Source organism: Merops nubicus, unplaced genomic scaffold (genome assembly GCF_000691845.1).
Source record: "Merops nubicus isolate BGI_N331 unplaced genomic scaffold, ASM69184v1 scaffold5213, whole genome shotgun sequence".
Classification (NCBI taxonomy): Eukaryota; Metazoa; Chordata; class Aves; order Coraciiformes; family Meropidae; genus Merops; species Merops nubicus.
The window spans coordinates 39,867-52,898 of NW_008596863.1; positions in this window are offsets into that span (position 1 = coordinate 39,867).

Sequence of the window (13,032 nt, forward strand, 5' to 3'; positions counted from 1 at the left end):
AAACTATCTGTATAATTCATAACCTGCCTCTGTTAATTTGATGCTGCCATGCATGAAGTTCAACTCCCCTGTTTCCTACCAGTCACTGAAAAAGTGTTTATACTGATGCACCTTGGAATGGACACAGGTAAGGACGTTGTAGATTGTCACAAAGAAGGAGATGAGAAAAATGTTCTTAAACTATTGTGCAATGTCTCTGAAGTCGTGAGCCAAAGAGATAAGCTATTGCCCTCGAGACGTTATCAGAGTCTTGATTAGAATGCGTTTGGTCATTAAAGGAGTCTTCCTATGAGAGTGCCCCCTGGTGTAACAAGTATTCACATTAAACATCCCATGCTGCTGAAGGAGATGGATGTCTGCAGAAGACCAAGAGCTTTGTCTTTAGAAACTAAGGCAAACCACTGTTCAACTTACCTGGCTTTAAAAAGATCACAGAATTTTGCTGGTATGAATGAACATTGCATCCTACTCTGAATTAATGATCAGTCCAGCTAAGTTCATTCTTCCCTTTGGCTAAGACAGTAAAGTAATAATTTTGGGTTGAAGTTGCTTCACTGCTGATGAGATACCTTTTATACAACGCTGGTAAGTGTAAAAAGGAAAACCTGTAATTACTTATGACTGGAAATGAGAAGAATGTGAGAAAATATTGATGGGGGAGAGCTTTCTGAGGAATGTTTGTTTTTTTTCCCCCGTTTTACTTTAAGGCTCCTCAGACTTTTAGACTAGTGCCTTGTGAAACCCCTCCACCTGTCTTCTGGCATAACACTGTTTCCACCCTTATCCCAACATCAGCTTTCCCATAGTTTGAGAAACAATTTAAGTCTCTAAGAGTGCTAATTGTTCCATTTTTATTTTTATAGGGAAATTTTAAAATAAAAAAGCCACATCCTTTTGCTGTGAGATAATGAGGTAAAACTTATTTTCCATCTGTTGTACCCACATTTTAGGTAGCAGATTTTTAGTATGATAACACTACAGAGTCCCTTGAAAACTGCAGGACTGGCTTGGTTTGATGTAGCTCCCTGTGATTCTCCTGCAGCCTTTTGCTTCAGGTTTCCCGTTGCGATCTTTCAAAGACAACAAGAGTAATTGCATCCATCTCTGGGCACATTATGGAGCCCTAAATGCTCTCACTGCTTTGGCCTGGCCTCTTTCTCTAAGGTATACAGCACACATGCATATCTGAACGTGAAGAGAAGGGCTCTGAAGGAAACACTTGCTGACTGCTCATGGACATGTAGCTTCATGCTGCTGTTCCTCTTCCACCACCCCACCCTCCCTCCAGCTCTGCCTTGAAGGCAGTGTGAAATGCAAATACATTTATGCTACCCTTTGATCTAATTTCATCTCACTAATTTCTCACAATGTTATAAACCACTCAGAGTGAATAAACCAGGAATTAGACATTATGACTGGAGTTAGGTGTCATGAGCTATTTAAAGGAGAGCTAATAATGCTCTTAATGGAATTTCTCATTTTGGGGAAACAAGAGGGATGGTGTTAAAATACATCTACAAGAAACTCCAGTTAATGCATAGAATTAGCACACTACTGATTTTGTGTGTTTTGTTCTGTAATTCTTCAGGTAGAAGATTCTCCATTTTACTGAGAGATTCGTTCTAAGTTTAGTTTATAGGAAACTGTTTCTTGTTAATTTAATGACTTTTTTTTTTTTTTAGCTGCTCGTACTGGAACTGCTGCATGCTTCTAGAGTGGGTTTTTTTTTTTTTTTGACTGCTCATTTTATGTGGGTTAGGAAAGTGTCTGATCTTGTAGCCTGGGTCCCCCAGGAGGAGATATTTGTATATTATATATGAAACCTGCCTTAGAGAATGTTTTTACATCATGCATCTTGAGTCAGGCTGGAACACAGTGAAAAAACAGAGGGCAACCAACTTAGCTGAAAACTCATTTTGCATAATATGACTCTCTGTGGCTGTTGTCCTCATTCTCCTTGAGGCAAATGAATTTAAAATGTTGCCTAGTGATAGGTACTGCTTCCACGAACTGCACCTGAACAAGCCTGAACTATTACTGGGGTTTCATTTTCTGTTTTGCTTCCCACTATGGTCCTAAATTTCATTTGGCAGTGAGTGTTCCTCCCTATTAAAAAAATTCTATCTGTAATTTAGTCCATTTATGTATCAAATGGCTGTGAGTAGATATATTTAACTTCCAAAGTGCTATAATTTAATTCAGGAGAAGATTAGCCTTTGAGGGTCACTTTTTCCATATATGAATGTTAACATAATCAAAATCCTTGCCTTCCAAATCATTATAACAGAAGTTATTTCAGTTTGTTTTGAAATGTTTTCAGTAACAATTTGAAAAGGTCTTGGAACCTTTTAGTCAAAATGCTGAAAACATGTTTATGATCTGATGCATGTGGAGGTGAGAAGGTTAGAAAAAAACCTTCAGTTAAAAAGGGGGTATGGGAACTAAGGTGTAGAACCACAGGATAATTCAGGTTAGGAATGACCTCGGGAGGTCTTTTGCACAACCTCCTGCTCAAAGCTTTGTCAGTGTGAGGTCAGACCAGGTTACTCAGGGTTTTATGCAGTCTGATATAAAAACCTTCAAGGATGGAGATCACACCTCTTCTGAGCAACTTGTTCTATTGCTTTAATGTCCTGGTCATGAAAAAACTTTTCTTTCTATCCTGTTTGAACTTGTCTTGTTTCAATTTATGTCCTCCTGTCATCCAATACTGTGAAGAGCCTGGCTCTATCTTCTTGATGACCTTGTAGGTATTGGGTGGTTGATATTTGGTCCCTTGAAGCACAGGATGCTGGTGACCAGGACTGTGACTATTGCTCATGTTGGTTTTGCCAAAAAAAGGAAAAGATTCAGGAAAAACAAAACAAAACCAAACAAAAACCCAACATAAAAAAAAGAAGACCTTTCTTAAGAGAGATTTAAGAGAGAAATGTGCCCACACAGGCTCATGGCTGCTCATGAGTTGCATCCAAACAGTTATCAAACTCTGTAAGTTTTGTGCAAAATAATAGCTTAAAAATAGCAGCACTAGAGGAAAGGAAAATTCCTGGTAGCAAGCCTGGAAAGATTGATTTTCTGTGAGAGTGTTTCCTGTGATAAAGAGCTAACAAGCTTCCTAAGGACTTGGTGATAGAAACAAATTACCCAACTGTAGGATCTTAGGGGCTGGGACCATATTTTATTTGGTTTAATGGGAGTGAGGGCTTGTACTACTGTGATACAAAGTATAGTATTAGTAAAATCATTACTTCTTAAAGCAAATTCCACTGTGAGTTTGACAAGGACAATGTGAATAACTCCCTGAAAATAAAGGGACCAAGGTTCAGTTTCAAGCTACAATTATTTACTGACATGGTTTTTGCTTTTTTGACATGCAGTCTCTGCCATTCATCTTCTCAAGTCCTTTCAAATACAGTTTGCAAGATCTAGTTGTAGGTCTCATCGCAGGCTTGCACTGTCCAGCTTCTTGAATATAAGGAAGCAGGCAATGGGGAAGAAAAATGAATTTTCCTTCAGCCCAAACTGAAGGGTCGACTGTGCAATTCAGTGTTGAGAAGGTTGGGCTTTTGCTTGACTGGCAAGTCTCTCTCTCTCTCTCTCTCTCTCTCTCTCCCTTCTAGTACCTGCTGTGGGTGGAGGAATCCTGGCTGACCACAACACTGGGTAAAAAGTAGGAGGCTGAATGGGAGGGCAAAGTCCTCCCTATCCCCTGGGCATCAGGTATGCACGAGTGACCCGGAGTGTCGAGGTGTAAATGAAGCACAGCAGGGTTTCTGTGTGGTGAGTTGTCCACCCTGCATTGGCCTGGACAGTTTTGAGGACTCGATTGTGGGTGTGCAGGTGGGAAGTACAAGGCAGATGTCAGTTTATCAGAAAGATTATTACCACACTTTGCAATATGAATCCACAGCTCTTGCTCTGTTTTTGGTGTGAACGTTATGTCAAAATAACATAAAGCACCCCAGAGAGAGAGAAAGAGGTACTGGATAGCTGCATATGCATGAGAACTTCTCCCATCTGTCCTCAGCCTGGTACAGGCAGCTGTGCATACCTCAGACATTCGATTCCCTTTGACTGTGGACCCTGGAATGAAAGTCAGGGTAGCTGCTTTCATTTCTCTGGAGGATTTTTCTGCACTCAGCTGCTTCTGATCTTTCAAACAAACTGTGTCAATAGCAAAGTGATAGAAGGGACGTTGTGCTGCTCTAGCATCATCATGAAAACAAATGCTAATTACTTCTACATGAAGTAGAAGGACATGGTGGGTGTATTTAAAATCAATCACCAAAGGCAAGGATGTGTTTGCAAGATTAGGGTCAGCTGGCTTTGTTGTAGAAGGTTGAGAGTGTTTTTCTAATTCTAGAGAATACTGCTGGGCTTTTAATACAGGTTAATTGGGGAATACTTTTTTTCTTTCCATTACATTAATGATTTATTCCACATAGCATCCCATTTAGCTTCACAGTGAAGAAAGGTCTCGTGTGGCTCTCGGTAGTCTAGTCCCAGGAGAGGATAAAAGGCTGGCTTGTTCCTGTCCCATGTTACAGATACGTGCTTCTTACAGGTATTGCTTAGCCTGCAAGGTCTTACCTGAAATTCAGCTGCTTTAGTAGTGGGTGTTTCTTTCCTGGAGCCCATAGGGAAATAGGTGTCTGTCTGTCTTACCCTCTGTGCTCTGAAAACAACACCTGTTCTATCTTTGTGGGTCATCTTTTTTCCCGCTAATTCTTCCTGGAGGCTTCATGGATGGAGAGGTACACCACAAAACAGCCAGTAAAAGGCAGGAGAGACAAATTCGTCCTGAAACTTCATCAAGAGAATTCCTGCTCCTTATCAGGGGTATTTGAATGACAGCTATTGCAAGTCAGACATCTCTGGTGTAAAAGAGAATTAACACATGCTTCATCCCAGTAGATGACTCTGAAGTGGGAGCTGACAGGACTTGGCTGCTGGGAAATTACTACAGTGTCAGATTCACCAGCTCATTGAAGCTGGTTTTATGGGCAGAGATTCCCAAGGTATCACAGGAGGACACAGGCTTTTTAAGATTGAAGAGATGACATGCAACACAATTTTTTTTTTTTGGCATTAAAATGAAATTCAATTTTTAATGAAAATGTGAGGACAAGAGATGGCAAGGCAGGAAGTTGAGCCAATTTTTGTAAAAAAAAAAATAAAATAAAAAAGGCATAGAGCCGAGAGTATTTTAGAACAAAGTGAAGATATCTGGGTCCTGTGTAGAAGTTTTTAAATACCTTAATCATACCCAGAGATGGGATTTAGTTTCAAGGGAAAGCTACACCAAACCTAAACTCATAATCTCATTAAAACATAAACACTGAACATGAAGCAGAAGATGACTGAGCCTCTTCTCTGTTTAAAAACTCAGTTTAAATACCATCTGTCTGATTTTTGCAAAGCAGTAAAGAGGAACCAGTATGAAAACAGCAGTCAGTGCTTTGTAGACCTTCCAGATAACCTACAGCTCCAGATAATATATAGTGCCATATTCACCTCGATATAAGGTGGTATATTTTTCCAGGAGAGCTGCCCAACAGCTCTTCTGCTCTCTGTCCAGGACCACACTTGTGAGAGCTTGGCACAGGCAGCAGAATGAGGCAAGGCTGTGCTCCCCCTCCTCTGCCAGCAAGGGGACAGTGAAGGGCTGTGGGGAATGGCAAGTGCCACTGTGCTCACAGGGGACACGAGGCAGCCCCTGGTCACAAATTTGGCCAAAGGCTGCAGGCATCTCAATGAATGAGTTCCTCAGGTGGGTGCTTGTTGCAGTCGTTTGTGGGCAGTGGGACTTAAAGAAATTTATTTTTGAGCAATAAAGTCATGTTGATAGAGATAAAAGGCTTTATCTAAATGAAAGTAAACATCAAGAAGAACAAAATTATTTACTATAAAGCACAAAGAAGTATGGACAAGCTAATATACAGGTGGTTGAGGGTGAATAAAATGGAACACCTCTACCTCTTTCACTGTGTCTATTCTCAGGAATTTGCAGAAGCTCTCTTATTTGGGATACCTGAAGAGCAGGTATTGGGCTTGCACTCAAGTGCATCACTACTTGATATCCAGCTGCTGCTCTCCCCCAAACAGCAGAGATGGTGGAAGGAGAAATTCCTTCTGCTAGTGAAACAGTCAGGGAAACAGTACAGGGAGATTCAGCAAAAGAGCTGAAGAGGAGGGTGTGAGACACCTGCCTTTCCCAACAACTCCCTGGTTATTTTTTTTCTGTTTCCTGAACTTCTTTCCATCTAGTAATGAATAATAATGATGGTAATGATGATAATGAAACTGAGTCCTTACAGCAGGCTGGATGGAGAGGGAAGTGATGTAACTGAAACCCCACTCCATAGCCCTAAATTCTTTCAATATTTTCTGTGGTGTCACTGAATGTTGCACCTAATTTGCTGTCTTTTTATGCTCCTGTATTTCTTGCACTGGTACAGATTTCCCTAATTACATTTGATGTGTTTTCCCTGGGTGTTGAACTGTGGTGTTTTTCAGCTCTGCTTAACCTAATTCCTGTGTTTCCAACTATATCAACCACATTTGTTTAGTGTACTCTTGTCATTGGCATAAAAGCCAATTTCCGTATTAGAATAATCTGCCAAGTAGTAAAACAATTTATAGATGGTACTTTTTCCTGCTGCAATAACACATTTCATGCTCTATAGTGAGTCATTCTGTTCCCTAGGGCATCGTGTGGCCATCAGTCTTGCCAAGGCTCCTCACTGAATCTGTCCCATCCAAAGTGAGCCTGTGAAGATGAAGACTGTCTCCTTACAAGTTGCTCAAACTATCTATGTCTATCTACAATTTTCTCACAGTAAGATTAACAGGAATGTCAACAGACTAAATGAGTCTCTGCAAAGCTTTTAATACTTCCTTTGTCTGCAAGGTTTTTACCAATTTTTGTCTCCTTGACTCTAAGCCACCCTTTCCTTCAGCCTTAGCTTCTTTTGCTGTCATTCCAAAAGGCTGGGAAAGAGAGAAACAGTTATTAAAAACTGGAATAATGTAATTAAATGTGTTTGGGGATATCACACTGTAACTGCAACATCCACTCAAGCTTTTCTTTCCCATTACCATAAGTAATTAATAGCTACCCAGGAGGAAATTTCAGAATAATTAATTCCCACTAAAGTTGTTATCCAGAGTACTCCTTTGACCAAATATTCAAGATAACTTGGAATTAAGCTTGGAAAGTGTTATTAGCTACAGCACAAATAGCAATAAGGCTACTGGCTTTACTAAACTGTCTTCTGCTGTTTTCAAGAGATTTTTGGGGTCCTCCATGACAAGGAGAAAAATGAAAACTTTCACACTGAGTAAGGCTCAGTAAGTATTGTTTTCTATTTCTTACATTAGCCCACTGAATCATTCAAAATGGTATCATCCCATCTTCATTAAAATCTTAATATAGGAAGGAAAAAGAACGACATTCCCTTACTTTGGCCATTCAAATAGACAAACCCGAGGTTATTAGCCATCTGTAAATTACACAAACATGGACAGCAAAGAAATGAAAGTAGACCCATGAGGTCTTTGCCATTAACCTCACTGGGATACCACTGATTTTATCAGAAGTATGATTTATTTTCCACTCCATATTGTGTCATGTAGAGTACTGCTCAGCTGCATCAACAGTGCTAGCTAATATTTATTGCTTAAGGCATTGTTAAACTTTAAATTTAAAGCACTTAACTTACAATTCCCAAATAAAGCTGTTTTAATTCACTCTCTCACCGTAACATGAGCCCAGGTTCTTTCACTACTTTGCAATACAAGGATTTTCTGTATATTTTATTCCAAGGGTACCAGTTTTTCTTCTTTGAGTCTTGAAACAACTATTAATTATGGATAATCTTAAAATAGAGGCCTGCATACTGATAGTAGCTACTGAATATTTGCGTAGGAATAGCCAGACCAACATGACACCCTTCAAACTTGCCATGTCTTTAAAGCTGGTGATAAATGCTTGAAAACATTTTTTTTCCCCCCAGTGTTTGTGGTTTAGGTGTTCAACATTCACCCTGTCTATCAAACAAGATAGATGAGCACAGTTCCAAATCCTCTGTGAGAATTACATCAGTGCAAATGATGCAGCTTTGGGGAGAATGTGCCTGCCCTTATCCCCTAAAATCTATCATGGGAGGATTTTCCTAATCTCTGTGAAATCCTGGATTTCCAGAACTCTTCACAGAACTCTGTAAAACCTCTCCTTGGCAAGAGCTGTGCAGGGAGGCAGTCACGTCACTCCACTGCAATCTGGCTTGGTGCTCTTAATAGTTTCTCTACAATTCCTTGCATCATCATGCATTTTTTAGAAGCCTTTTTTAAGACAGAGTGATTACATGAAGTAAATACATAGAAAATCTACTTTGAAGAGTCTGGAGTTTAGTTTTCAGGTTATGCTTTCATTTGGAAGTGGCACTAGATGTTTGTGTAAGAATACAGGGCAGAAAAAAAAAGTTGTAGGCAGAAGTAAAATCTTTTATTAGATCAGGTGATGAAGTGGGGAAAATGAGTCTTATGCATCCAGGATCTTATCTGGAGAAGGGATGCTAAGAAGAACTTGTGTAACTAGATACTTTTCTAATTTGTCCAACTAAATCAGATGATCTAATATAGCTACTTTCAAACCCTGCCCTTTGTTCAAAGAATGGAGTATCTTACACTCAGCTGAATATCTGCAGTTCCTTTGGGGTGATCAAGGCTTTATGAAAAAGTCTAATTATGTTAATCACTATTCAAATGGCAAGGAGTAAACTACAGAGGAAGGTAACAATGGGAAGATATCAATTGTTAGATTTCATTCTGAAATACATGAATTTTCATGGTTTGTTGGAAGCAAACTGTCTCTTGGGGTGAGGGGGAGGAATTGCCTTGAAAATCAATGAAGCTCATTGCAGTTGTAATTTATTGTTTTGATTAAACAGAAAATAAGCCAGTTAAAATTCTTGTCAGTAATAAATAAGAAACCTGATTGATTGTATGTGCAGTTTTCTGCAGGATTGTTGAGATATATATATATGTGTATATATAATTTTCTTTTGCTTTAGTCATGGAGAATTAGGAAACGTTAGCAACGGAAAAGACATCTCAGAATCAAAAGATGATGAAAATCTTTCTTTTCTTGATAGTGCCATTGTGTTTGGGTAGGAATTGAAGAGCGAGGCCCTTCAGAGACTGCATCGTCATGGCACTACAACAGACAGGCAGTAACAAGTCTAAAAATAACACTGTATGGGCAAAGTCAAAGAATGTGAAGCTGTATCTCTGCAAGACGTTGAGCAGCTCCTGAGTGTTTGGCACCTGGCAAGGCTGAACTCCTGAACACTGACACCAGAGTTCTGTTCCTCCACCTCACTTTGATTCTATCTTCATCTTTCACAAGCATTGAAGATGAAACAGGGAAACAAGCTGAGCTGAACAAGAAAGTTAGAAATGTGTAAAGTTATGTGGCAAATTGAAAGTGAAGGGGTCATTGTGGTCTTGAATTGCTGAAAGGGTTTACCTGCAAACATGAGGCACAGAGAGAATAGCCCAGAGCTTAGAGCACAAGAATGCAACTCAGGAAGAAGTTTCAAGTCTCCAACAGTTTTCTTGTAACTTCATAACAGCAACAGGATCAGTCCTATATTTCTAACACTGACATGGAAAAAAAACTCTTTTCACTACTCTTCTGTGGAAGAATAATCACTTTCCAAACGTTTGAGGTCAGCAGAGACAATGGTGTGGCAAGTTGCATCGTGTAATTCAGTCATAATCAGTAATTCAGTATTGTGGAAGTGTGTCAGATTTGATATCTAAATCACAACCATGTCTTTCAGTTTCTTTAGTGTGTGACTGATGGATAATTTTTCAATAACATTCATTTGTATAAAGAATAATCTAGGTGCCTTTTGTTTGTCTAGAACCACTTGCCAGTGGCTGCTGTTTGGGCACAGGACCAGCCAGGGTGTCTGTGAAGAGGCAGCAGGTTGTTTCCACTGTGGCAGCTCCTTCTCTGATGGAGGACATGGCCAGTGGCTTTTCTTGTGGTGGGACAGGAAAGGAGTCAGAAATATATACAAGTAACATGACAGTGAACATGCAAGATACAGATCACACCAATCATTAAGTGGGCTGTCTTAAAGAGGAGCCTTGTTTTATCTGCTCTGCTTAGAAACCTTGCAGCATTGCAAGGTAACTGTGGATGGCGACCTGAAAATGCATCGTAGTCTTCATCTGGGAGAAGAGACAGATTCGATTCCATTTCAGTTATGCCATGTGATTTCAAATAATGTTTACAGGCATATGGTGACATAAATGGAGGAATGATTGAAAAGACTGCAGGAATTCTGGAAAGCAGAGAACTGCTGAGACATTGGTAGACACCAGAGTTGCCAAAGGATAAACCTTTGTCCAGATACAGTCAGAGGACTTTCAACCAAATTGAAGATGACAAATTCAAAAGCCAATGAAGAATATGCTCTTAATACACAGCATATAAATAACTCCCAGTTCTTGAAAGAAGTGCTGAATTAGGTGACATAAGGACTTACCATTACATAAAAGAAAGAGGAAGCAAAATTATACCTCTGTAAAAGCTCCCTCTTCAATTTGACTCAGAGTAGTAAAGCACAGACTTCTAACTCATGAAAGCCTTGATTTAGTGGACTGCTTGAGTGTGCACCAGTATTTTAGACTCTAATTCATTCCATTGAGTCCAATAACATTCCATCCTCACTTAAAGTAAAGCACATGTGAAGGGGTTTATTAGTTAGCTTAAGAAAACTGTTAATTATATGGCATAAGGAAGACTTTTTCCATGAGAGCTCTTCTGGAATTTGTTCCGGTGCGTTGCTCTCTCTTCTGCCCATTAGGGACGAAGGGAAACCTGAATGCTTTTGTGGAGCTTGTTACCCTTGTTAGACTACAGCTGACAAATGTCAAACAACTGAAAAGTACAGTCAGTGCCTTTCCCTGGATTCATGACAGGCTCTGCCTGACAAACAAAGATTTAATATTAGTCCTGGTGCAGGTAATGGTAGTTTAAGTAAAAACAACTTAAAATTATTTAATATTAGGCTAGAAATATTTAGCATCACATTCAGGTTTGGGAGTCAGAATGGGGCTTTATCTTTGCAGAGAGGATGCACTTTATTTAAAACACAAAATAAATAAATGCCAAAGTCAATGATCATTTGTCTTTAAATCTGTGTTGCTGCTAGGCTTGCTTGCTTTGCTGAACTCCAGGAGGGAACCAGCAGTCATGATGTCAGCTTTGTGCTGGGGGAGATCTCTTCTCTGTAGCCCTCTACCCCTACCATAGGTCTTCTAAAACAAGTCTCCATTGCAACCCAAGATGATGATGTCTCAGTGGGGTGGGAAAAGGTAAGTTTTTGACACGGGCTTGTTTTGGACAAATAAGTGTAACAACACAACAGGTCCCATAGAGAGGGACTCAGAACTGAGTACTTTCATCCAGCACTTGCTTTGCAGAATGTGGCTTATAGCAGTAATTTCTGAGGATAAATTTGTTCAGACTTGTGTAGTCTCCTTTGTGCTTGGGGCCAACCACATTTTCATTCTACCAAGAACATCATGGAAGTTTCTACACTGATAAGTGTTGGTGTGGAAAAATAACTAACCCCTACCATGTATAGTACATCTATTTTTCACCTTTAGAAAGGCACTCAGAGTATCATAAATGGCCAGTGCCTACAACACATAAAAAAGATCACTGAGGAGGAATATAGTGCTCTATTACCTTTCTCTTATGCCAGACATTACAAGATCAGTCACATGTTACAGGAGAGGCACAGCACAATTTATCAATTTCATTGTGTATCAGTGATAAATTTAATGTATTCTGCACAAGAAATCCCATTATTGTGATTTTATATGTGATATATAAATATATGGGTTCTATTAAACCCCAAAGAAATGGTATCAGTGATTGAGCTCCTTTAAAAAGGACTTGCCTTAAAAAGTAACATGGTGTGATCCCTAGTAAATTTTTCCAACTTAATTTTCCTCTGCAGTGTTCATTTTTATAACATGAGCTTCACTCTATTAAGCTGTCAGATAAAAAGGGAGCTAATGGCTCGGCCACATTTTCATCTAACAAAGGATATGTTTAGCTAGCTCAATTACTAGTGGAAGCTTTGGACAGCAATACAAAAAGAAGGACGACACAGCAATTTATTTTTACAATAAAACTATTAATTTTTGCACCCTCCCCTCCCTACAATAGTCTGATGCTACATTAATGAGGCACTTTTAATATAATTATGGTTGCTTTTGTTCCAGTTCTTCTTGATTTTTAGTTGTGGCCTTAGAATTAACTGTCCTTGGCCAGAGTTAAATGTTCCCCTTAATTGGGCTGAAACTGTGAGCTTTTTACAATTTCCTGCCACATCTTTTGCTGTTTTTTACCATTTGGATTTCAGGAGAAGAAAGGGAAAACGTTGTTTTGTGATGCTCCTCTTTTCAGATAATTGAACTGATGTAAAATTTGTAGCATCATGGCTGGGATTTGCACAGTCTAAAGCTCAACATATGGGCACCTCACTGGTTTTCTTTGCAGTTTTTAGATGCAATATAATTTATTTTCTTTTACAGCAGGCTGAAGGATCCAGCATCTAACTCCTAATGCAAGTAATTCATTAGCAACAGGCCGTGTTGATCCTGGAACCCAACACAGCAATTACCCCAAAGGCCTTTAAGCTGCCTCTTAAACAGTTATTTGGAGGAGTGGGTTATTTACACAGCCAGTAACAAGCTGTGGAGCGTTTAGTCTTTTAGCTGCTGCTCCACTTCTCAGTGAGGGTTGTGCTGACTCTTATTTGTTTGTCTCCTATGACTCAGTGGCTTGGTGCTGCACACAGCTAGTGAGTTTGCAGACTCAGAAGGAGGGAGGAAGAAGTGGACCATGGCAGCTGAATTTCCTTTTAATTTTTAGCATGCTGCCTTCTGCTCGGTGCAGGGAATGTGGTGCTTTGTAATTCAGCTCAGCCACCTTTACTGTGGTGT